Source organism: Tursiops truncatus, chromosome 3 (genome assembly GCF_011762595.2).
Source record: "Tursiops truncatus isolate mTurTru1 chromosome 3, mTurTru1.mat.Y, whole genome shotgun sequence".
NCBI classification, from domain to species: Eukaryota; Metazoa; Chordata; class Mammalia; order Artiodactyla; family Delphinidae; genus Tursiops; species Tursiops truncatus.
Window position 1 is genome coordinate 160,941,970 of NC_047036.1, and position 23,246 is coordinate 160,965,215.

Sequence of the window (23,246 nt, forward strand, 5' to 3'; positions counted from 1 at the left end):
TTTTTCAAGTTTTTCCTTAGAACGAATTTCTAGATAGTGAAATGCTTAGTCAACATTTATGACTAAACATTTAGTAAGTGTTGCCAAAATGCTCCCAAAACTGCTTTATCTGCAGTCTCTTTAGCTACACATATTTATCATACATTAGAAAAAAAACACTTGTCTGCCAAGGTGATGAATTATGTTCTTTTCAAATTAAAAACTGAGTAGGGATGTAAAATACTGTAGCACACAATTTTATAGCTTGTCAACTGGAAAATAAGGAGCAAGCTGTTTAATTCCTTGAGCTGTAATTAAATGTTACCAAGCACCAGTCTTACCTATTTTCTAGAAATGTGAACAAACCAGATGTAATAAAACACAAATAGAAAAATGTAATACTCTTGGGAACAACTTATGAAACTGGGTGAAGGAATAATAATAAAAGTAGTTGCATTTCTCTTTGAAAGGTTTACAAAGAGAGTGAACAGCACTGCACTGGTGGGAACCCAGGTCCCACCTCATGTTAAGCACGATCCAGTGTTGGGTTTACCTGAACCCCACAGAAAACCAATCAGATGGGCCTTACAGCACCATCAGAGGTGCGCAAACAGGCTCAGAGAGTTTAAGTAACTGCCAGAAAATTGCATAGCAGGTGGCAGGGGTGAGACCTGGGTCCTAATTTCTTTAACTGCAAAGCCTGAGTTCATTCCTCCCTTTGGAGGTGGCAATGGCGGCATGGTTTTATTTGATAAGTACCACCTGTGTGAGAACAGTGAGGGTTCTCAGAGATTCAAGAATACTACATCAGCTGATGTAGTAGATTCTCAACAAATATTAGCTCCCTTCTCTTTCCCCTTTTGCAGTGAGGAAATAAACAAATGTTAACCATCTTTCATTCAGTTCTAGATACCATGGTACCTGTCTCCAAATGAGATCAGGTGCTGCCACCTTCTGGGTATAAAGAGGTATTGCAAGCCTTCTGAGGTCACACTTGGAACAAACCTTTGCCTTTCTCAAGTAGAGGATTTGGGTTCCAACATCAGATTACTAAGGAGAGACTCGATAAGTTAAAAAAAGAGGTTCAGAGTCACTGAAAAACAAGGTCTCCACCCTCACCTCCCACTTATTCCTCTATTCTCAATTTACAAATTTCTGCTCAAGTTTCTGTCCCCCAACTTTTCTTGCCAACATCAATACCAATGCTACAAATAACAACATAAGCATGCTTACTATGTACAAAGTATCTCCTGAGTCTTTCCAGGGACTCTCATTTAATACTCACAAGTTCCCCAGGAGGTAAGCAGTATCCTGAGGAAAAAGTAGGGCATGTACTGAAGGGTTAGGTCATGTGACGAAGGTCAAACAGGGGCTAATGAACCTGATTCCAGAGCCACACATGTCCCCTCTCACGGTGACCTCTGGATGTGAACCCGCTGACACCAAATCAGGAAAACAACCTTTTCCTGATTCTTGTCTTGATCTCAGTACATGATCCTGCCCACTACCAACCTCCCCTCTCTCCCTCTTCCCGGGGAACCTCTGCTCTTGGCCACTGTGCATCATATCCCAAGGTTGTCCTCCTCCATCTCTCCCATCTCAATGGCAACGCTCTTTTTGAGACTCCTGCTCGTGGTCCTTCCTCCTTTGCCAGGATCCCTAAGGGCCAGGGTTCTCCTGAGCCTTCCTCTCCCTCATCCCACACATGTTCACACTCTGAAATCCCTCCTCCCTTGGGTACTGACATACAGGTTCTGATTACACATCCATGAAGGTTGTTGTCTGTCTGTCCTTGAGACCTCAGGTGACCCCACCGTGCTGCAAGCCCAGATTTCTTGCCCATGGGGGCTCCATTCAAGAATGGGCTCACGGACTTCCCTGGTGGCACAGTGGTTAAGAATCCACCTGCCAATGCAGGGGACACGGGTTCGAGGCCTGGTCTGGGAAGATCCCACATGCCGCGGAGCAACTAAGCCCATGCGCTACAACTACTGAGCCTGCACTTTAGAGCCCACAAACCACAATTACTGAGCCCGAGCACCTAGAGCCCGTGCTCCGCAACAAGAGAAGCCAAGGCAATGAGAAGCAAGCACACCACAACAAGGAGTAGCCCCCGCTCGCTGCAACTAGAGAAAGCCTGCATGCGCAGCAACGAAGACACAACGCAGCCATAAATAAATAAATAAATAAATTTATTTTTTAAAAAAGAATGGGGGCTTCCCCTGGTGGCGCAGTGGTTGAGAGTCCGCCTGCCGATGCAGGCAACACGGGTTCGTGCCCCGGTCCGGGAAGATCCCACATGCTGAGGAGCGGCTGGGCCCGTGAGCCATGGCCACTGATCCTGCGTGTCCGGAGCCTGTGCTCCGCAACGGGAGAGGCCACAACAGTGAGAGGCCCACGTACGGCAAAAAAAAAAAAAAAAGAATGGGTTCACTAAACTTGTTTCCTCATCTGGAAACTGGAGGTTATAACACTGGATTATGGGACTGTATGTGCTCAATAAATGTTCACTCTAAAACACTATTATTTTTATCATAAAACAAAATGGCCGTTGGCGATTTAAACTGTAAACTGTTAATTTACAGTGGATGCCACTCTCCACTACTTGGTACTTGCCCCAGGCAGCATGAGCCAGAGAAATGGGTAGATGAGCGCTACGTGAACATTTCCCCTGCAATATCTAATAAGACCTCAAGGTAAACACCTAACACTGAGCTCCTGCCAGCCTCCCCATCTCAATGGCAACTCCATGCTTCCAGGAGCTCCAGGCAAAAAGCCTTGAAGTCATCCTGGATTCTCCTTTTTCACACTTTAGATCCAAATCACCAGCAAATCCCACGGGCTTTACCTTGAAAGCTTACCCAAAATCTGGCCACTCCTCACCACCTACTCTAATACTGCCTTGGTGCAAGGCACCACCTCTCTCCTAGATCATTCCAATAGCTTCCTAAAGTATCCCTGTTTCTGTCCTTTAGTTTATACGGCAAGTAGAACTTTGCCAGTAAAATGTAGGTCACATCACTCTGTTGCTCAAAACCTGCTGGCATCCCATCTCACTCAGCCAAAGCCCTACATTCCTGCTGCCTCATCCACAACCCCTCCTGGCTCCTGGCCCCTGTGGCCCTGCTCACACTATCCTCCTCACTGGGCCTTATGCCTGTGCTAGGCATGTTCCCGCCTTGGGATCTTTGCACTTGCTGTTCTCTACACGGAAATGTGCTTCTCCGCATTCAAGTGTACCTGCTCCCTCTCCTGCTTCGGATCTTTAGTCAACTTTAAGTGTCTCGACATGGCATTTACCGGCCACTCTAATCAAAATGCAAACCTCTGCTTGTCTATCCCTAAACCCCACTCCTTCTTCTATTTTTCTTCAAAGCACTAACCTCCACTTAATATATACCGTGTTAAGTCAGGGTAGGCTCTATTTTACTGCAAAAACAGACTTCAAATCTCAATGACTCGATGAAACGGAAGTTTATGTCTGGCTCATGTTACTTGTTCAACCTGGGCTGGTGGTGAAACTTTACCAGTTACACGGGGGCATGCCTCTTGTATCTGAGCCAACTGAAACCCGTGGTCATTCTGTCCAAGGATGATTAGAAGGGTGTGCCTAGAGAACTGTGCACCTTGACACACACGCTCTGGCCCTGAAGTGCTCATAGCTCATTGCCCAGAACTAGTCACATGCCCCTGCTAGTTCCAGGGATCCTGGGAAGTGTAGGACAGCACACAGAATACCTAGTAAGCATTACTGTCTCTCCCACACATACTATGTATTTTACTTGTTTAGTTTTCTTCCCTTATGCCCAGTCAGACAATAAGCTCCAGGCAGATAGATTTTCCACTTCTTTGTTTCTTTCACTGTTGAGGTGTCTGGAACAGTTACCTCAGATGACAAACAGGATAATAGTGAGCAAAAGAATGAATGGATGACAAATAAGCTGATCTACATTTCTCTTCATATTGAGAAGGCCCTCCCGAACCTGGGGGTCTTGGGAAGATCACAAAGGAGGGGGTCTATGGATCTTGGTGTATGTGTGTGGGGGGCTCCCCTTCAGGTCCTATGAGATGTATGTTGACCCAGCTGCTAGGACACAGCCATAAAGCTTAGCTACACCTTGGCTCCTGAACTGCCCACAATGTGGGGCAAGGTAAACAAAACGGTTCAAGCCTGGATAGAGAGTGCACTCACATCAATTTCAAACCTGGGGGATATTTTCAAAGTCTCATGGTAATGCAAACTAGAGGCCAGAGCAAGGTTCTGGAGTGTTTCTCATCTGAGCAATTATACCACTTGTTGAGCTACACTCAGTGACCCTGAATACAGATGCAACAGGACTACCTCAGCATCTAAGTGACTGGAAGTGGAGCAGGGGAGTCTAGGAACAGTTATGGGATCTATTAAAGAAGTTTTGACTCCTGTTTCTACACAATACATGAAACAAAACCACGATGATCAGACTGATATCAGCACAGATAAATGCGATAGAGAGAGAATTTTCAAAGAGGTACTGAGATTGTTTAATTTCTCTTTTAATTTCCTTTATAACACAGTGAAAACAGTTCCCTTTTTCTATTTCAATACATCTTAGCCCACTCTCATTGGGATCTGTTTTTCTCTGTGCCAGGATCAGCACGAGGGTGAGGTAAGACAGGTTGCTGGAGTACAAAATTCAAACAGGTGCTTTCAGCATCATACAAGTGCAGGGTTAATGCCTCCGCCCACATACCTCACCCTAATCTCACCCCTGCTCCCCACAATTACAGAAGATCTGCCTCCTACATCAGTTTTTTGGTCCAAAACACATTTTACCCTTTAAAATTGTTCTATTGTGACTTCTCCTTTTGTGGTCATAATTCTTCCAATATTTGATTTAAAATCCCCACATTCAATTTTATAATACTGCCCCAAGATATTCAGAATTTGCAGATGTAAATACTAAAGACAGAATGATTCTTTTGTTACTTTTATGGAGTGATATTTCTGCCTCTGCTAGAACTGTTTCTAACAGTGTTACTCTTGTACACATAGACAAAGTAACAATAGTAGTGAGAACACTGCATGCCACTTTTCTCATTCCAGAAATGTGTTACATTTGTAAATTAATATCTCTATGTACTTCACTATCTGTAAGCTTTCAACCAGATGAAATGTACCAGGGGTAAAAGGGCAGGTTAACAGGCAATCTAGGTATACTGATTAAACCTTCCACTCAAAACTATTTTAAGTGCAACACAAAATACAGACAGAGGGCTTCCCTGGTGGTGCAGTGGTTAAGAATCCGCCTGCTAATGCAGCGGACACGGGTTCGAGCCCCAGTCCGGGAAGATCCCACATGCCGCCGAGCAACTAAGCCTGTGCGCCACAACTACTGAGCCTGCAGTCTAGAGCCCACGAGCCACAACTACTGAGCCCACGTTCCACAACTACTGAAGCCTGTGCGCCTAGAGTCCGTGCTCCGCAACAAGAGAAGCCATCTCAATGAGAAGCCTGCGCACCGCAACAAAGAGTAGCCTCTGCTCACCGCAACTAGAGAAAGCCCAGGTGCAGCAATGAAGACCCAACACAGCCAAAAAATAAATTTAATTAATTTTTAAAAAAAGACAGATATCTTTCAAAATCATTCACAAGCTGGCGATAAATACTCAGAAATTTAAAAATGTGTAATTTCTAAGACGACAATTACAATTGCTGAAATAAAGGTAAAATGGCAGGGACTAGGTAAACAGTTTTATCAGATTACACACAGCCCCCAAAAAATTGTTTTCTAGAGTATCACACAAAGTGTGGTTCCCCCAGCCAGCTGCATAAACATCATCTAGAGAGCTTTAATAATTCTGATGCCCAGTTCATATCCAAGTCCAACTGAATGAGACTCTTTGGAGTAGACTGATGAATCTGTTTTAACAAGCATTATAGGTGACTTCTATGCAGGCTTAAATTTAAAAACCACTTCTAGAAAATAAACATGAGGGCACACAGATAAAACGATGATAAGTATAAAGAGCCATGGGGGACAGAGGGAAAAGGGCTGAACTGATTCTAAATAGAATTCCAAAGGGAGAGAGAAGGAGCACAGGCAGTTATTGCAAAATATAGTAGCTGTGGATTTCTCATTTCAAAAAGCAGATATAAAGAGACTGAAGATAAAAACAGATCACAGATACAACAACACTGAACCAGAGAAACAGCAATGGCAAAAAGAATATTTTAACAGCAGCCGGGGAAAAAGCATAGGTTATCTTTAAAGCAATGATTCCCAAACTTCAAGATGCATCTGAATCACCTGGAGGGCTTGTTAAAACACACTGAAGGGCTTCCCTGGTGGCGCAGTGGTTGAGAGTCCGCTTGCCGATGCAGGGGACACAGGTTCGTGCTCCGGTCTGGGAAGATCCCACATGCCGCGGAGCGGCTAGGCCCGTGAGCCATGGCTGCTGAGCCTGCGTGTCCGGAGCCTGTGCTCCGCAACGGGAGAGGCCACAACAGTGAGAGGCCCGTGTACAGCAAAAACAAACAAACAAAACACTGAAAACATATTTTATAAAAACAAACCAAAAAACTCACATTGCTAGGCCGCATCCCCAGTTTCTGATTCATCAGAAACTGGGGATGCAAGAATATGCATTTCTAATAAGTTCCCAGGTGATGCTGATGTTGTACGTCTGAAGAGTACACTTTAAGAATCACTGCTTTAAAGAAATAAACATTAGCCTGACACCTGACTCCTCGCCAGCAACAATGGAAGCCAAAAGATAATGGAACATCTTCATGGCTCTGGAATAAAATATACAGTCCTTTAGCAACCAAAATGCCTACTAAGATGGCAAAATAAAGGTATATTGGGGCTTGCCATTCAGAGAAAAGAGAAATTCTAAAATACGTTATTTTAGAGAGAAATAAAAAAATCAAGGAACCAAAGTAAAGAGTGTTAAGAACTTATATCGAAGAGTCCAAGAATCAAAGTAAGCATACAAAATGGAAAATGTGTGGGTAAAATGAAACTAAAAATGACTGTATACAATGAAAATCTCTTCTGAGGTTTAAAAATAGATAGAATTAAAATGCATGATCACAAAACCATGTAAATCAGGAGAGTGATAACATATCAAAAATCTAGGGACTTCCCTGGTGGCACAGTGGTTAAGAATATGCCTGCCAATTCAGGGGACATGGGTACGAGCCCTGGCCCGGGAAGATCCCACATACTGCAGAGCAACTAAGCCCGTGTGCCACAACTACAGAGCCTGTGCTCTAGAGCCCGTGAGCCACAACTACTGAGCCCACGTGCCACAACTACTGAAACATGTGCACCTAGAGCCCGTGCTCTGCAACAAGAGAAGCTACTGCAATGAGAAGCCCACGTACTGCAACGAAGACAAAACACAGCCATGAATAAATAATTAAAAAATCTAAATTTCATGAACGAGCATGAATAAGAATACTCCAAAATAACCACTAAAATAATAGACATAAATAAATTCAATATGCATATAAACATGTAGATAAATTCAAAATATGCAGAGAAAAATGTGGAATGAAAAAAGTACTCAAATCAAAGGAAGATAGAGGAAAGAAAAAAGGATGTTAAGGGACAAAATGCTTCAACTAAAATATGTATATTCTCAAAATGGAGTAAAAACAATCCAGTTATATGTTGTTTACAAGAGAAAGGATATAGCAAGAATGGAAATTTTAAAAAGATATACAAGGCAAATACTTTTTTAAAAAAACCTGGTTTAAATATATTAATATCAGAATGAACTAAGGCAAAAAGGCTAATAGAGAAAACTGAGGAATTACAAAAAGAAGAGGTACAATCCAAGAAAAAGCTACATATATTTCATAATATAGCCTCAAAAATATATCCGTGGTAGGACTTCCCTGGTGGTGCAGTGGTTAAGAATCCGCCTGCCAATGCAGGAGACACGGGTTCAAGCCCTGGTCTGGGAAGATCCCACGTGCCGCGGAGCAACTAAGCCTGTGCGCCACAACTACTGAGCCTGCACTCTAGATCCCGCGAGCCACAGCTACTGAAGCCCGCACGCCTAGGGCCCACGCTCCTCAACAAGAGAAACCACCTCAATGAGAAGCCCGCGCACCACAACAAAGAGTAGCCTCCCCCCCCTCACTGCAACTAGAGAAAGCCCGCGTGCAGCAAGGAAGACCCAACGCAGCCAAAGTTAAATAAATAAGTTTATTAAAAAATATATATATATCAGGGGTGGGGGGCAGAACTCTAAGGAGATGGACAAAGCCACTACCAGAGCTCTCAATAATATGTTCAAGCAGACAATTCAATAACTATATGCAGATTGCACAAGATGAAACAGTATTTCCTAACTATAAACTCCAACCACACATGGGGCACAATGTGTGTCTCAGAAAACGTCATCAATCTCTGACTATAGTGCAAGCAAGTTAGCAAACAAAACCAAAAGATAACCCGAAAAACATCACAGAAATGGAAATTAAAAGGCCTAAATAATTCACATGCCAAAGAAGTCATAATATTTGATAATATTTAGAACTGAAGTAAAATAAAATACTACCACTGTAATCCTTTCGGATGTGCACGTTCCAATGTAAGAAACTGTAAAGAAACATGCCAAAAAGGTAAAAGGAAGACAATTATAAAGAACAGAAAGTTATGAAATAGAAAACGTATACATTATAAAGTGGTTCTTCATGAAAAACAAAATTGACAGAATTGTGGCAGGATGTATTTTTTTTTAAAAAAGAATATATAAATACAAGAATGAAAACCTAGAAAACACTACACTTGCAGCAGCATTAAAAATATAATAAAAGCACATTATTAACAACTTTGACTATACAGTTTAGCCTTAGATGGAATGAATAAATTCCTAAAGAAATTTTACTTACCATAATGAAATAGAGAACTTGGATGCCCTATGACTCTTATAGAACTGAAACAACAGCTTTAAAATTTTCCACAAAGAAAATTCAGACCCCAATGGTTTTTCCTGGTAAAACTCCCTTTTAAGGAACAAGTTATTCTACTCTTAGGCAAAATATTCCAGAGTTTAGAAAAAAAAAAAGGGAACACTCCCACCCCACTTTATGAGGCTGGAATAAACCTGAAACAGAAAAGGAAAATTACAAGCCAATTTCACTCAAACATAGATGCAAATCATAAAAAGATAAAAAATAAAAAATAAATACTAGCAACCAGAAACCAAAAATGGTAAAATAGTACATATCCTTTCCAATTTAGTTATTTTACCAAAGCAAATTTAATGTAACATTAGAAAATCAATTGGTTTAATTCACCACATTATCAGGTAAATGAGAGTCTTAGTTTTCACTTATTCTTTCAAAGCACAAACAGAACTAGAACCTATCACAGACCTATCATAGTTTTCAAAGGGTGATTGAAATCCATCAACACATCAAAGAAGTTGCTGGGGGGGGGGCGGAAATCACTTGTTAAAAGCTTACAGCTGTCCATGACAAAAACTCTTAAATTAGGAAATAGGAGACTTCTTTTACCTAATAAACGCTTTTCAAAAAAAAAAAAAAAAAAAAAGCCTCCAGCAAACTTTCAAGTTAACTTTCCTTAAAGTCAGAAAGAAAACAGGACTGCTTCAAGATTGCTATCCAACTCCATTCAATGCTACTCAAAGTCCTCAGCCTGTCTAGCAAAGAAAGTAAATGTTAAAAAATGTGTGTGATGCAAAAGGAAAGTATACACTTTCCTAGGAATAAATCTAACAACAAACCAAACCCTTAAATCGTTTTTGCTGATCCTCATAAAACTTTATTGAAAGGCATTATACAAGATATAACTGGGACTTCCCTGGTGGCACAGTGGTCGAGAATCTGCCTGTCAATGCAGGGGACACAGGTTCGAGCCCTGGTCTGGAAAGATCCCACGTGCCATGGAGCAACTAAGCCCGCGAGCCACAACTACTGAGCCCGCGTGCCACAACTACTGAAGCCCGCTGGCTTAGAGCCCGAGCTCCGCAACAAGAGAAGCCATCACATTGAGAAGCTCGTGCACCACAATGAAGAGTAGCCCCCACTCGCAGCAACTAGAGAAAGCCGGCACGCAGCAACAAAGACCCAGCGCAGCCAAAAATAAATTTATTTAAAGAAAGAGATAACTAATTAATTGTAAAATTCAATGGCATAATGATGCCAATATTCTCAAAATCCATATATATATTCAACACAACTTGAAAACAAAACCCCGGTATGTGGAACTTCGTAAACTGACTAAAATTTGAGTCACAAAATACCTGAAAAAGAATGGGTAGGTAGGTGCATATAATCTTCTACAAGATATTTGGAAATATCTAAATTAAAATGGGTACTTCCATCAATATGGAAAGAGGGTGTCTCTGAAAATACTTTAGTGTAAGTCCACCTACAAGTAATTACCAAAATTAGTAAATACATTTTTGAGAAAACATATAAGCAGTAAAATCCAGGAAGAAAATCATGGGGAAAGAGAAAGACGCAGTTTAAGAGAATACAGGTTTCCGAGGTTTCAAATACTTATTTTTCTTGGCCTGGTTTGCAGATTCACTTTATTTTTCTTTTAATTTTCTGTGTTTTCATATTTTTGTGGGACATATATGTCCTATATTCTGATAAAAGAATTATTTGAAGGGAAAAAAATAAACAGGAAGTACCAAATAAGGTGGTAAAGATCAACGCAAAATATTAGTAATCACAATAAATATTAATGGACTAATTCTCAAATTAAACAACAATGTTGAAGTGCATTTTAAAATCTAGTTATAAGCTATTTACACGAGAGTCAACTAAAGTAAATAAAGATAAATAACTGAAATGTTTAAGTGTAAAAATTATTCAAGATAAATGGTAACAGAAAGAAAACCAGTGTGCTCCTATTAATGTTAGACAAAGCTGACCACAAAGCAAAAGGTAGGTAGTTTATCCTTGCGGTCTCCAATTCCTGACACACACACACATACACACACACACACACACACACACACACACACACACACAAAATAATGTCCTGAATTCACTTCGGCCGGGCTTTTCTGTCCCCATCCCAAGATGTCAGTTTTTTTTGGACCAGATCACCAGTGCCTCCCCCTTGTCGCTAAATACAGTGGTCCTAAACTTCATCACTAGCGTTTCATACCGCTTATCACAGGATCTAAAACACACTCTTCCTGGCTGCCTGGCTTCCCGGTCCCAGGTCCCTATCCCCCGATACCCCTCTCTGCCTTATGGCCTCTCTTGTCCTCAGGAAAGCGGGGAGTAAAGGGTTAAGTGAGGAAAGCGGGTCTTACATCACGGAGGGTAGAATCACGGGGAGCAGAGGTCACGGAAGCTGCTGCCGAAGGGACGAGAAACTCATTGAAAGGTCCGGTCTGTCGCGGGGACCAACAGCTCGGAAGTAGCCGCGGTGGACCGCTCCTCTGCCCATGTGTACAGCAGCAATCGCCTCCGGAGAGTAATGGCTTCCGCTTCACTTCCGCCTTCTAAGTGTCGCGGGACTTCATAACCGGCCTCTAACCAGGAAGCACAGACGGAAAGGACTCTGGGAAATGTAGTTCTGGAGTTTAGACGGGCATGGCGGGGGTACCTCGGTGGAAACTGCGGATGGCGCTAATTTCCCCCCAACTTCTAATTGTTCAAGTGCCTCGGGACTCAGTTCTCAGGCCTCTTTTCGTCTTATAATCCCTGTGGTAGCACTGAATCTTACCTCTTTAAGTACTGTGTATACACTCAAGAGTCAAAATTCCATCCCACACCTCTGCCCTGAATGCCAGACAGAATGAGATATTCTCTCTCCACTTGGGTATTTTAGAGACACATTTAAAGTCCACAAATCAAACTCCTGACTCCACCTTATCAACTTCAAATAATAGCAACCCCACCTTTCACATGTCCATTGTAAACCTTGGCAACATCATGGACCCTTCTTTGTCCCATTGATCCAACAGGCAACGCTCAGCTCTACCTTGACCATCAATCCAGAATCTGATTGCTTTGCCAGAAATGTTTTTCTTGTTTCTGAGTCATGAAAGATCACAGCAGGACTTGAAACTGGCCCTCCTGGGCAAAACACCCTTTCTGGGTCCCCCATTTCTTATTTGTAGGATGAAGGCTTCAGCCTCCTAGACTTTCCCTGAGTTCCAAATGGCAGATTCAAACAGCTGCTAATCAGGGAAACAGGGAATGCAGAAACAATGGAGGAATAGTCAAGAAACTATAGTGCAGTGATTAAAGCAAGATCCTGATCCTCCTCAAGGGATATACATAACAATATCTTTGAGTTCTTTTGAACGAACTAAGGTCCCCAATAAGGCCCCCACCCAAGTGGACGATGGTAACTTCTGACTGAGCACAAGATTCCTTTAACACCGCCCTGTTACCTCACCATCAACCAATCAGAAGAAAGTCAAAAACCCTGCAGCCCTCACCCCCAAATTTTGCCTATAAAAACTTCTCCCAGGAAACCACCAGATAGTTCAGACTTTTCAAGCATAAACCACCCATTCTCCTTGCTTGGCCCTGCAATAAACCTGCCTCTGCTCCAAACTCCAATGTTTTGGTTTGTTTGGCCTCACTGTGCTTCAGGCACAAGAACTTGTGTTCAGCAACAAGAGCCTTTCAGTAGCTCTGAAGGGACTGCTTCAAAGAGGTAGGGGGAGAAGCCAGTATATATATGATTTTTGGCTAGGGAATACATGCAGTTAAGCACATATCTCGGTAAAAGATTATTACTACTCACAAGGAACAGATATCTCAGTTAATGATTTTAGTGCTTTTCTATGTATGGGAAGATCCAAGAATCTGGGTTCATTAAATTTCTTCTTGAAATATACTATCTAAAGGGCCTGTTTTCAGGCTTCCCTGGTGGCGCAGTGGTTAAGAATCTGCCTGCCAATGCAGGAGACACAGGTTCGAGCCCTGGTTCAGGAAGACCCCACATGTCGCAGAGCAGCTAAGCCTGTGCACCACAACTACTGAGTCTGCGCTCTAGAGCCCACAAGCCACAACTACTGAAGCCTGTGTGCCTAGAGCCCATGCTCTGCAACAAGAGAAGCCACCGCAATGAGAAGCCTGCGCACCGCAACAGAGAGTAGCCCCCCGCTTGCTGCAACTAGAGAAAGCCTGTGTGCAACAAAGACCCAACGCAGCCAAAAATAAATAAATTAAATAAATAAATAAATAAATTTAAACAAATAAAATAAAGGGCCTGTTTTCCTAAAGCACAGAGTGCCTCATCTTGTTTTTCATCCTGAATTCCTCTCAGGAGGCACTACTGTCCATCAGCAACTGCAGTGGCTAATGACTTAATCTTTGTAGCACTTGGATGGAGAGAAACATTCTTTGTTTTACAACAAACATACAGAAAGTCTACAAATAAATTTTTAAAGAGAACATACCTATGCGCAAATTATTAAAAAATGTCCACAAAATGCACACACCTATGCACATACTACCCAGGTTTTTCAAAAAGAAAATTACCAATAACACAGAAGCTCCCTTCATGGCCCTCCTGGTCAGTACAATTCCTCATCCTCCAAGGGAAACCCTATTATTGAGACAGAAGATAGATGGCCTCCAGGCTGAGCAGCTGGAGTTTGTGGACAGATATTCCAAGACAAAGATAATAGCAGGGTCAGAGAGGAGCAGAGTCCTGCCCAGATAAAAGATAAAGAAACCATATATTTCTCATTCTCCAGGTCAAGGAGACCTTCCCAACTACACATGCACAGAAAGGCTCCTTGGGGGTCAAAAAGGGAGGGGGCGTCACCCCATAGTAGGTGATGTCAACCTACCCATAGGCGTCTTTGCTAGAATCCATCTTGGCTAAGAGATGCACACGCACACAGCGGAGGACCCTGAGATAAACCAAATATGGACTCAGAACCAGGTTAAGCCAGGTGACTTGCCAAAGGAAACCTGGGACAAATGCCCTATAAAAGTGATTCAAACTACCAGCAGGATGTGACTCTCTCTCTGAGTTCGCCCATGTGAGTCTATTCACACATACTCTTTTTCCTTCTAATAAACACTTTACTTGTTTCACTACTTTCCATCTCTTAGTGGAAATTCATTTCTACAAAGCCAACAGCCCAGGGCCTTGTCACTGTCCCTCATGGTCTAGCAGTTAGGATTCAGGGCTCTCACTGCCACAACCTGACTTCAATCTCTTGCCAGGGAACCAAAATCCTGCTTCAAGCCACTGCAAGCCAAGGCCACTAAGATCATTTTAACTTATTATAATATCTGTGGCCAAAAAATAAAATAAAATAAAATTTTAAATAAAAGGGAATTCCCTGGCCGTCCAGTGGTTAGGACTCTGCACTTCCAATGCAGGAGGCATGGGTTTGATCCCTGGTTGCGGAATTAAGATACTGCATGCTGCGTGGCACAGCCAAAAAATTTTAAAAACAATAACATCTGACATGGTTCAGGACACAACTACCCTAAAATATGGCACCTTAGCATATCAAATATTTTAAGTTGAGGGAATCAGAGAAATGACTCAGGGAGGATTCTTTGACCTTCCCCTGAAGCAGGTCATAGGACCCTCCTGTGATAGCTGTCCTTCCTACACCAGAGGAAAGGAGTGTCCTTATCTCTGAAGATGGAGGGACACGTAAAGGAATCCAACTGTACAAGATTGCTAAATTTCCTTCAGTTTACTACCCTTAGCTCATATCCTTTTGTTCAATCACATTTTTCTATGGCTTTCCAGTCTGCATCAAACCTAGCATAAAAAAGTGCTCAGACTTAACCACTTTTTTGTGTGTCTTCATTTCCTTATGAAGGTTTTAGGGTCATGTAAAACAGATTTGTATGCTTTTCTCTCGTTACTTTTGCTACAGAGCCCCAGCCAAGAACCTATAAATGTAGAAGAAAAGTTTTGGGATTTTTCCTCCCTTACACATCATAGAAGAGTTTTGCCTGTTTCTTGAACTTTATGTAAGTAGAATCAAGCCTCTCTCCTTTGGGATTGGTGCAAGAGTAGAAAATTTGGGACTTCCCTGGTGGCACAGTGGTTAAGAATCTGCCTGCCAATGCGGGGGACACGGGTTCGAGCCCTGGTCCGGGAAGATCCCGCATGCCACGGAGCAACTAAGCCCACGAGCCACAGTTGCTGAAGCCCACATGCCTGGAGCCCATGCACCACAACAAGAGAAATCACTGCAATGAGAGGCCCAAGCACCACAACGAAGAGTAGCCCCTGCTCGCCGCAACTAGAGAAAGCCCGTGCCCAGCAACAAAGACCCAAAGCAGCCAAAAATAAATTAATTAATTTATTTAAAAAAAAAAAAGAGTAGAAAACTGACCAGTGCAAGAGGACAGAACCACACACACAGGACCACCTAGTATGACAGCAATGACTACAGTGGGACAAGGACAGTCTTTCCAATAAAGCTGGGTCCATTGGATATTCACATGGAAAAAAATGAAAATTGATCCCCATGATTCCAAAATGATGGCAGAACTAAATGTGAAAGGTAAAACAAAAATTATAGAGAAAAACATGATTGGGGCTTCCCTGGTGGCGCAGTGGTTGAGAGTCCGCCTGCCGATGCAGGGGACGTGGGTTAGTGCCCCGGTCTGGGAAGATCCCACATGCCGCGGAGCGGCTGGGCCCGTGAGCCATGGCCGCTGAGCCTGCGTGTCCGGAGCCTGTGCTCCACAACGGGAGAGGCCACAACAGTGAGAGGCCCACGTACCACAAAAAAACAAACAAAAAAACCCATGATTTTATGGCTTGGAGTAGGCAGAAATTTCTTAAATAGGAGACAAAAGGGGGAAAAAAAAGATTTGATAAGCTGGAATACATTAAAATTAAGAACTGCTTGGGAATTCCCTGGCGGTCCAGTGGTTAGCACTCAGTGCTTTCACTGTGGCCCCAGGTTCAGTCCCTGGTTGGGGAACTAAGATCCTGCAAGCCACATAGTGTGACCAAATTAAGAACTGCTCATCAAAAAACACCACTGATGGTGAAAAAATAACCCACAAAGCAGAAGAAAAACATATACATCTTTATGTATATGTGTATATATCTACTATATATAAGATAGACATGTATAAGATAGATAGATAACCAACAAGGACCTACTGTATAGCACAGGGAAATCCACTCAATATTCTGTGATAACCTATATGAGAAAAGAATCTGAAAAGGAATAAATATACATATACATGTATATGTATAACTGAACTACTTTACTGTATACCTGAAACTAACACACATTGTAAATCAACTATACTCCAATAAAATTAAAAAAAAAAAATTCACGTGCAGAATATGTAAAGAAATTTTCTCACTCAATAAGAAATAGACAACTCAATTTAAAAATAGGCCAAAAATAAATCTGGTCATATCACAAAACAAGATATTCAAATGGCCAATAAATATATGAAAAAGTGCTCAACTTTATTAAGGAAAGGCTCATTAATTTAAACCGCAATGAGATACCACTACTTAACTAACAGAATGGCTATGAAAAAGGCCAAGGTTCAATCCTTGGTCAGGGAAATAAGATCCCACAAGCTTCATGGCACAGCCAAAAAAAAAAAAATTGGGAAATTAAGTGGTGTGACACCTACTTCACTGTTGTGACAATAATGATTATAAAGTTTGTAGAGTTCCCTGCTTCTTAAGGATATCCCTTGAGAGAGGCACAGGCAAAGAGAGAAATGAAAATCTGTGAATATACAGTTGAGACCACACATGGAAAGTTATCTCCAATGAAAGAAGAACTGCTTGAAACTTCTGAGTGGAGTAGCAGAATTCAACAAAAATGTTTTATAAACTGTAACATTAGAAATTGAAGGGAGTTCCCTGGTGGCCTAGTGGTTAGGATTCATGGCTTTCTCTGCTGTGGCCCGGGGTTCAATCTCTGGTCAGGGAACTGAGATCCCACAAGCCACGTGGCAAGGCAAAAAAACCCCAAAGAAACATTGAAGCCTTGGTTGCCTTCTGAGATGGCCCACACTGTCTCTGGAGTGTATATCTCTCTCAATAAATCTACTTCTTACCTATCACTTTGCCTCTTGCTGAATTCCTTCTGCACTGAGAAAAAAATAAAATAAAAAAGAAAAAGAAATCGAAGCCTCTAAAAATTGTCAATGGAGCATTTATTTATTTTATAAATTCCTACTAACTGTATATAAAAAGGGTCTGAACTATGCTCTGTGGTGCTACAGCTTCCTCATCCCCCCCCCCCTCCAGTCTGTGACTGTAGAAATTCTCTCCTTTTTCTCTAGAAATATAGCTCTATCTCCAGGGCCCACACTTTTGCAACTTCCACAAGTGCCATTCATGTAAAACTTCAGATCCTGCCTGCTCTATATAGAGAGACCTGAGGAGAACATATTGATTTCAAATATTACTTTATTTTTTTTCACATCTTTATTGGAGTATAATTGCTTTACAATGGTGTGTTAGTTTCTGCTTTATAACAAAGTGAATCAGCTATACACATACATATATCCCCATATCTCCTCCCTCTTGAGTCTCCCTCCCACCCTCCCTATCCCACCCCTTCAAATACTACTTTAAATAAATTGATACTAGCGCCACAGTTAAAGTTTAGGACTACATTCCCCAGCCAGCTCTGTTTATCTAAAACTCTGGTGTGCCAGGTTGGATTTCTGTTAGTCTTTCTAACATAACTGGTTTCAGGAAAATAAAGTTTTCTTATGGTTTTCATGTGTTTGGCACTTTACTGACAAGAATGATTCTTAAAAAAAATTTTTTTTAATTTATTTTTTATTAAAGTGTAGTTGATTTACAATATTGTGTTAGTTTCATGTGTACAGCAAAGCGACTCAGTTATACATACATATATATGTTTTTTCAAATTATTTTCCTTTATAGGTTATTACAAAATATTAGGTATAGTTCCCAGTGCTGTACAGTAGGTCCTTGATGGTTATCTATTCTATACATAGTAATGTGTATATGTTAATCCCAAACTCCTAATTTATCCCCCCCCCCCCTTCCCCTTTGGTAACCATAAGTTTGTTTTCTATGTCTGTGGGTCTATTTCTGTTTTGTATACAGGTTCATTTGTATCTTTTTTTTTTTTAAGATTCCACATATAAGCAATAATAAGCAATATCTTATATTTGTCTTTCTCTGTCTGGCTTACTTCACTTAGTATAATATGCTCTAGGTCCATCCATGTTGCTGCAAATGGATAAAAATGATTCTTTTAAATGAATTATCAATGCCATAGTTTTTCTACATGGGATCAGCAGTTAGAATGATGCTGGTAGTGGGCTGAGCCAACAAGAACCTCTTCGTTCCCAGCTTTTTTTTTTTTTTTTTTTCCCTTTACCATGTTTTGCTTCCACCTTTGTACCTCTTAAAGAGTGCAGAGTTATCTGAAAGTCCCCTGGTCAATACCGGGAGGGTGAGCTTTTCATTAGTGCTCTGCTGAGGTTCCCAAATCTTTTCTTTTCTTTTGCTTTCCTTTTTCCAACTTTATTGAGCTATAATTGACAAATAACATTGTGTAAGTTTCAGGTGTACAATGTGTTGCTTTGATACATTTGTGAATTGCAAACCGGTTACCACCAGAGTGTTAGCTACCACCTCCATCCCATCACATAGTGGCCATTCCTTTTTTTGCTGTGAGAACATAAGAGATCTACTCTCTTAGCAACATCTGAGTATAGCATACAGCATTATTAGCTATAATCACCTGTGCTCCACCTCGGATCCCCAACCTTGTTAATCTTATAACTGGAAGTTTGTGCCCTTTTCCAATCAAGTTCACTCATTCTTCCACCTCATTGTTTTTTTTGTTTTTTTTTTGCTATTTTTTGTCAAAGGCAAACAATAAAAAGTGAGCTAGCAGGGAGATTGGTTTTATTCAGGCTAACGCAATAAGGAAAACACCCCCAATCCAAACATCAGAGTGTCTCTGCAGAATGGTTTTGCCTTAGACTTTCATAGGGAGGAATAAGCAAATTATAGGTGGAGGGATTTTACACTTGGGATTGTTATTGTAACCAGGGGACTCTGTTAGTTGAGCAAGAAATGCTTAATCTCTATGTCTAGCTAGTTTGTCAGGGAGGGGGACAAACAGTCCACCTACTCATTTATGAGACAAAAGAATGGGAATTGGAGAGTGTGTGTCTGGCCCTGTCATAGGAAACAAGGAGGTCACTAGAGAGTCCTATCCTCCTATGGGGAAGAGAGGTTCTTTGCAGTACTGGTTTCTAGAACACAAAATTGCGGGAGGTGGGGGGATTAACTGTCTGCGTTTTCCAGCAGCACAGGTAAAGCTCAATATTGTCGCTCGCCTTTATATACTAATAATTGAACCATGCATATAAATGCCTACTTTATGCTAAGAGAACTTACCTGTCTTCAATTAAACTATTTTTCCCCCCTAGCGATGGTTCACAATGGGGAATGATTTGGCAATGCTTGGAGATTAGTGTTGGGTAGCACAACTTGGTTTGGGTGGGGTGCTACTGGCATCTAGTGGTGGAAGCAGGGGATGCAGCTAAACACCTCAAAATGCACAGGACGGCATCCCAAAACAGACTTATTTGGCTCCACAGGAGAATAGTGCTGAGGTTGGAGGCGGGGTGGGAGGGTTGGGGGGATTTAGGGGAGTACTGGTAAAATTGCTCAATACTTCCCTTTGGGAACCAGGGCTTTAGAGGCCGGGCAAAAAACGTCTGAAAAACTAAATTCCTCCTGAGATGCAGAAAACAAGCAGGCTCAAAGGATTTTCAAATGCATCTTGAATTTCCCTTGGAGTTGTTGATCATTATTCATCTGTCTGTTACCTTTTATTTGAAACATTGCAGCTCAACTTGTATAATTTTTATATGAAGTTTGTAAAACTTTACTTATAAAAATTCATGGAAGAGTCTCAGATTTTAGCTAAGAGCAAGGATAGGGTAGGGAGCAAACTTTTTCTTTTTCTTTTTTTTTTTTTTGGCTGTGTCACGCGGGCTTGCAGGATCTTAGTTCCCCAACCTAGGATCAAACCAGAGCCCTTGGCAGTGAAAGCGAGGACTCTTAACCACTGGAGTGCCAGGGAATTCCCTATAGATATGTTCTGGCTCACCAACCTGGAAGCTCTCTGAACTCTTGTCATTTTAGGTTTTCATGTTGGATTCATTACATAGACAAGGTGGATTAAATCATTGGTCATTGGTGATTGGTTCAACCTTCAATACCTCCACAGGTGGGGGTTTGAGGCTGAAAAGTTCCAACCCTCTAATCAAAGTTCAGTCTTTCTGGCAACAAGCCCTGAAGCCCTCTAGAAGCCGCTTAGCCCAGAGTTATCTCATTAACATACCAAAGACACTCTTTTCACTCAGGAGGTTCCAAGGGTTTTAGGAGTCTGTGTCAGAAACTGGGAACAAAGACCAAATATTTTTTATTACATCATAGGGACAAAAACCAGCCCTCCATTCATACAAGCGTCCCCCCTACCCCACTCTCAGAAAGTACACAGAACTCACCTCAGAAAATAGGTACTTATGGGGAATTCCCTGGGGGTCCAGTGGTTAGGACTCTGTGCTTCCACCGTAGGGGTCACGGGTTCAATCCTGGTCAGGGAACTAAGATTCCAAGTACTGGCAGGCGCAGGCCAAAAAAAAAAAGGTACTTCTGCTTTAGAAGACTGTATCCTCCATAAGTCTGATTTAGCTAGTACAGAAATTTAGCTTCAAACCTAAGATAGTATTGATTTAATAATCTGTATACAGGACTTCTGCTGCTGGTAATTGAAGGCTGGGAAATTTAGACCAACTCTCCAACTGAAGACAATGAAACGTATGCATGTAGTGTACATTAAAAAAAAAAAATCTAAAAAGCAACAAAGATCTAAATACTAGTAAGAAATCACTGCAGTGGAATCTTAAAAAGCCGAACCCATTAAAATAGAGAATAGAATGTGCTTGCCAGGCGCTCTGGGAGGAGGGGTTGGGAATTGAGAGATGTTGGTTAAAAGGTACAAACTTCCAGTTATCAGATGAATAAGTTCTGGGGATCTAATGCACAGCATGGTGACTCTGGTTAACAATACTGTATTGTATACTTGAAAGTTGCTAAGAAAATAAATCAAGCGTTCTTACTACAAAAAACAAAGGGTAATTATGTGATAGAGGGGGTAGCTAACACTATGGTGGTAAGCATTTTTCAAAGTATAAGCATTTTACAAATCAGTACATTGTACACCTTAAACTTATACAGAAAAGAAATCACTGCATGGAGACTAGGAGAGGACAGGGTTCCAGAGAGGTGAGGCAGACACTGGGGCTGGTTTTACCCTTGAGGTGGTCTACAAGAGGCAGCTAAGGGACCAAGTGAGCTTTAGGTCTCTACAAGACCAGGGATAAAGAGTGAGAGTAAGGGTCTCCCCTCTTTGGGCTGGCTTCCCAAAGGAATGTCTCTGGGGAATAGAGGGGAACTGGAAGCAAACCAGTATGGACTGCAGCCAGGTTTCCCATCACCTGGTAGATGCCAGAAAAAGCTTGTGTAACTACAGTGCATTACTATCAGACAAAGTAGATTTTAATGCAAAAACGTTTGTTACACCCAGAGATAACAAAGGTAACTTCATAAAGATAGAAGATTGGGTCCACCATGAAAACATAATAATTCTGAATTTATATTCGATAGTCTATTGATTTTTTATATATATATAACTTTATTTATTTTATTTTTGGCTGCGTTGGGTCTTCATTGCTGCACGTGGGCTTTCTCTAGTTGCGGTGAGCGGGGGATACCCTTCGTTGTGCTACGTGGGCTTCTTGTTGCAGTGGTTTCTCTTGTTGCGGCAGAGCACAGGCTCTAGGTGTGCAGGCTTCCGTAGTTGTGGCTCGCGGGCTTCGCTGTTCCACGACATGTGGGATCTTCCCAGACCAGGGCTCGAACCCGTGTCCCCAGCATTGGCAGGTGGATTCTTAACCACTGCACCACCAGGGAAGCCCCTCAATAGTCTATTGATTGAACTGCAAGCAGAGATAGTCAAATTCTATATCACACTGGGTGATTTTAGCATATATCACTCCATAATTGATACAACAAGGAGACAAAAAAAATCAGTAGGGCTTCCCTGGTGGCGCAGTTGTTGAGAGTCCGCCTGCTGATGCAGGGGACACGGGTTCGTGCCCTGGTCTGGGAAGATCCCACATGCTGTGGAGCGGCTGGGCCCGTGAGCCACGGCCGCTGAGCCTGCGCGTCCGGAGCCTGTGCTCTGCAACGGAAGAGGCCACAACAGTGAGAGGCCCGCACACCGAAAAAAAAAAAAAATCAGTAAAAATAAGATTTCAACGTGATTAACCAACTTGACCTAGAAAATGCACTCAATCGTCCACATTGATCTTTCAGCGTAAACAGTTCACCTACTAAGTTTAACCACAAGTGCATGAGAGCAAATCTCAATAAATTTCAAAGAATTAAAATTATACAGAGTATGTTCTTTAGTCACAATGCAATGATACTAAAAATCAATAACAAAAGAAGGAAAAGAGGTCCTCCATATAATTGGATACTAAAAAATGCACTTCTATATAACTCATGGATTAAATTAAAACTCTCAATTGACTTTATTCAAATCAATTTCTCTGCATAGATTGCAGCAGAAATGAGGAAAATGAGGATGACTCAAAAGGGAGAGATGAAACGAGAACTGGTTTATCTAAGTATAATGTGAAAGCAAATGAGTGTTCACTACAAGTTTACAAACACATGGCCTGCACATCTGATAATAATTTTTTCCTCCAGCTTTATTGAGATTAATTGACTTTGGATTACACATTTGATTTTACTAGTGCTTAATATAGACAAATTTCTGTACACATATATTAAACTATCTCATATATTCATATATTCCCATATATGAGATATATTCCCTATATCACTATTAAATATGTAATATTTTGCCAATTTATAGATGTCAACTGAACTCAGAGAGTTAAGTTAGCTGATAAATGACAGGTAGTGAAACACAGGATAGAAGGATTTTTTTTTTTTTTTGCTGCTGCTGCTGCTGCATTGCAGCCTGTGGGATCTTAGTTCCCCGACCAGGGATCGAATCCGTGTTCCCTGCAGTGGAAGCTCAGAGTCCTAACCACTGGACCTCCGGGGAATTCCCAGGATAGAAGGATTTAATACAAAGATATCTGATTTGAAAGCCCATGATTAATCACTTTGCTAGGAGAATTGAATTTTGGAAGAGTCGGGAATTCTGGCATACCCAGTATTTCATTCCCTTTGACTCTTTCTAGAAGCCCACACCCAAGACAGATGACAGAA

At 41.6% G+C, this 23,246-nt stretch overlaps 1 protein-coding gene across 3 annotated transcripts in view; it reads right to left on the minus strand.

Annotated features, from left to right (window-relative positions):
- ZNF317 (zinc finger protein 317) overlaps positions 1-11,432 on the minus strand; it is a 28,800-nt gene extending 17,368 nt beyond the window's left edge. For all 3 annotated transcript variants that reach the window (XM_019930790.3, XM_019930791.3, XM_019930789.3), the window contains exon 1: positions 11,269-11,432. The gene's annotated coding sequence lies outside the window, so the exon portion shown is untranslated. The remainder of the gene's footprint in view (positions 1-11,268) is intronic.
- Positions 11,433-23,246: the final 11,814 nt, after the last annotated feature.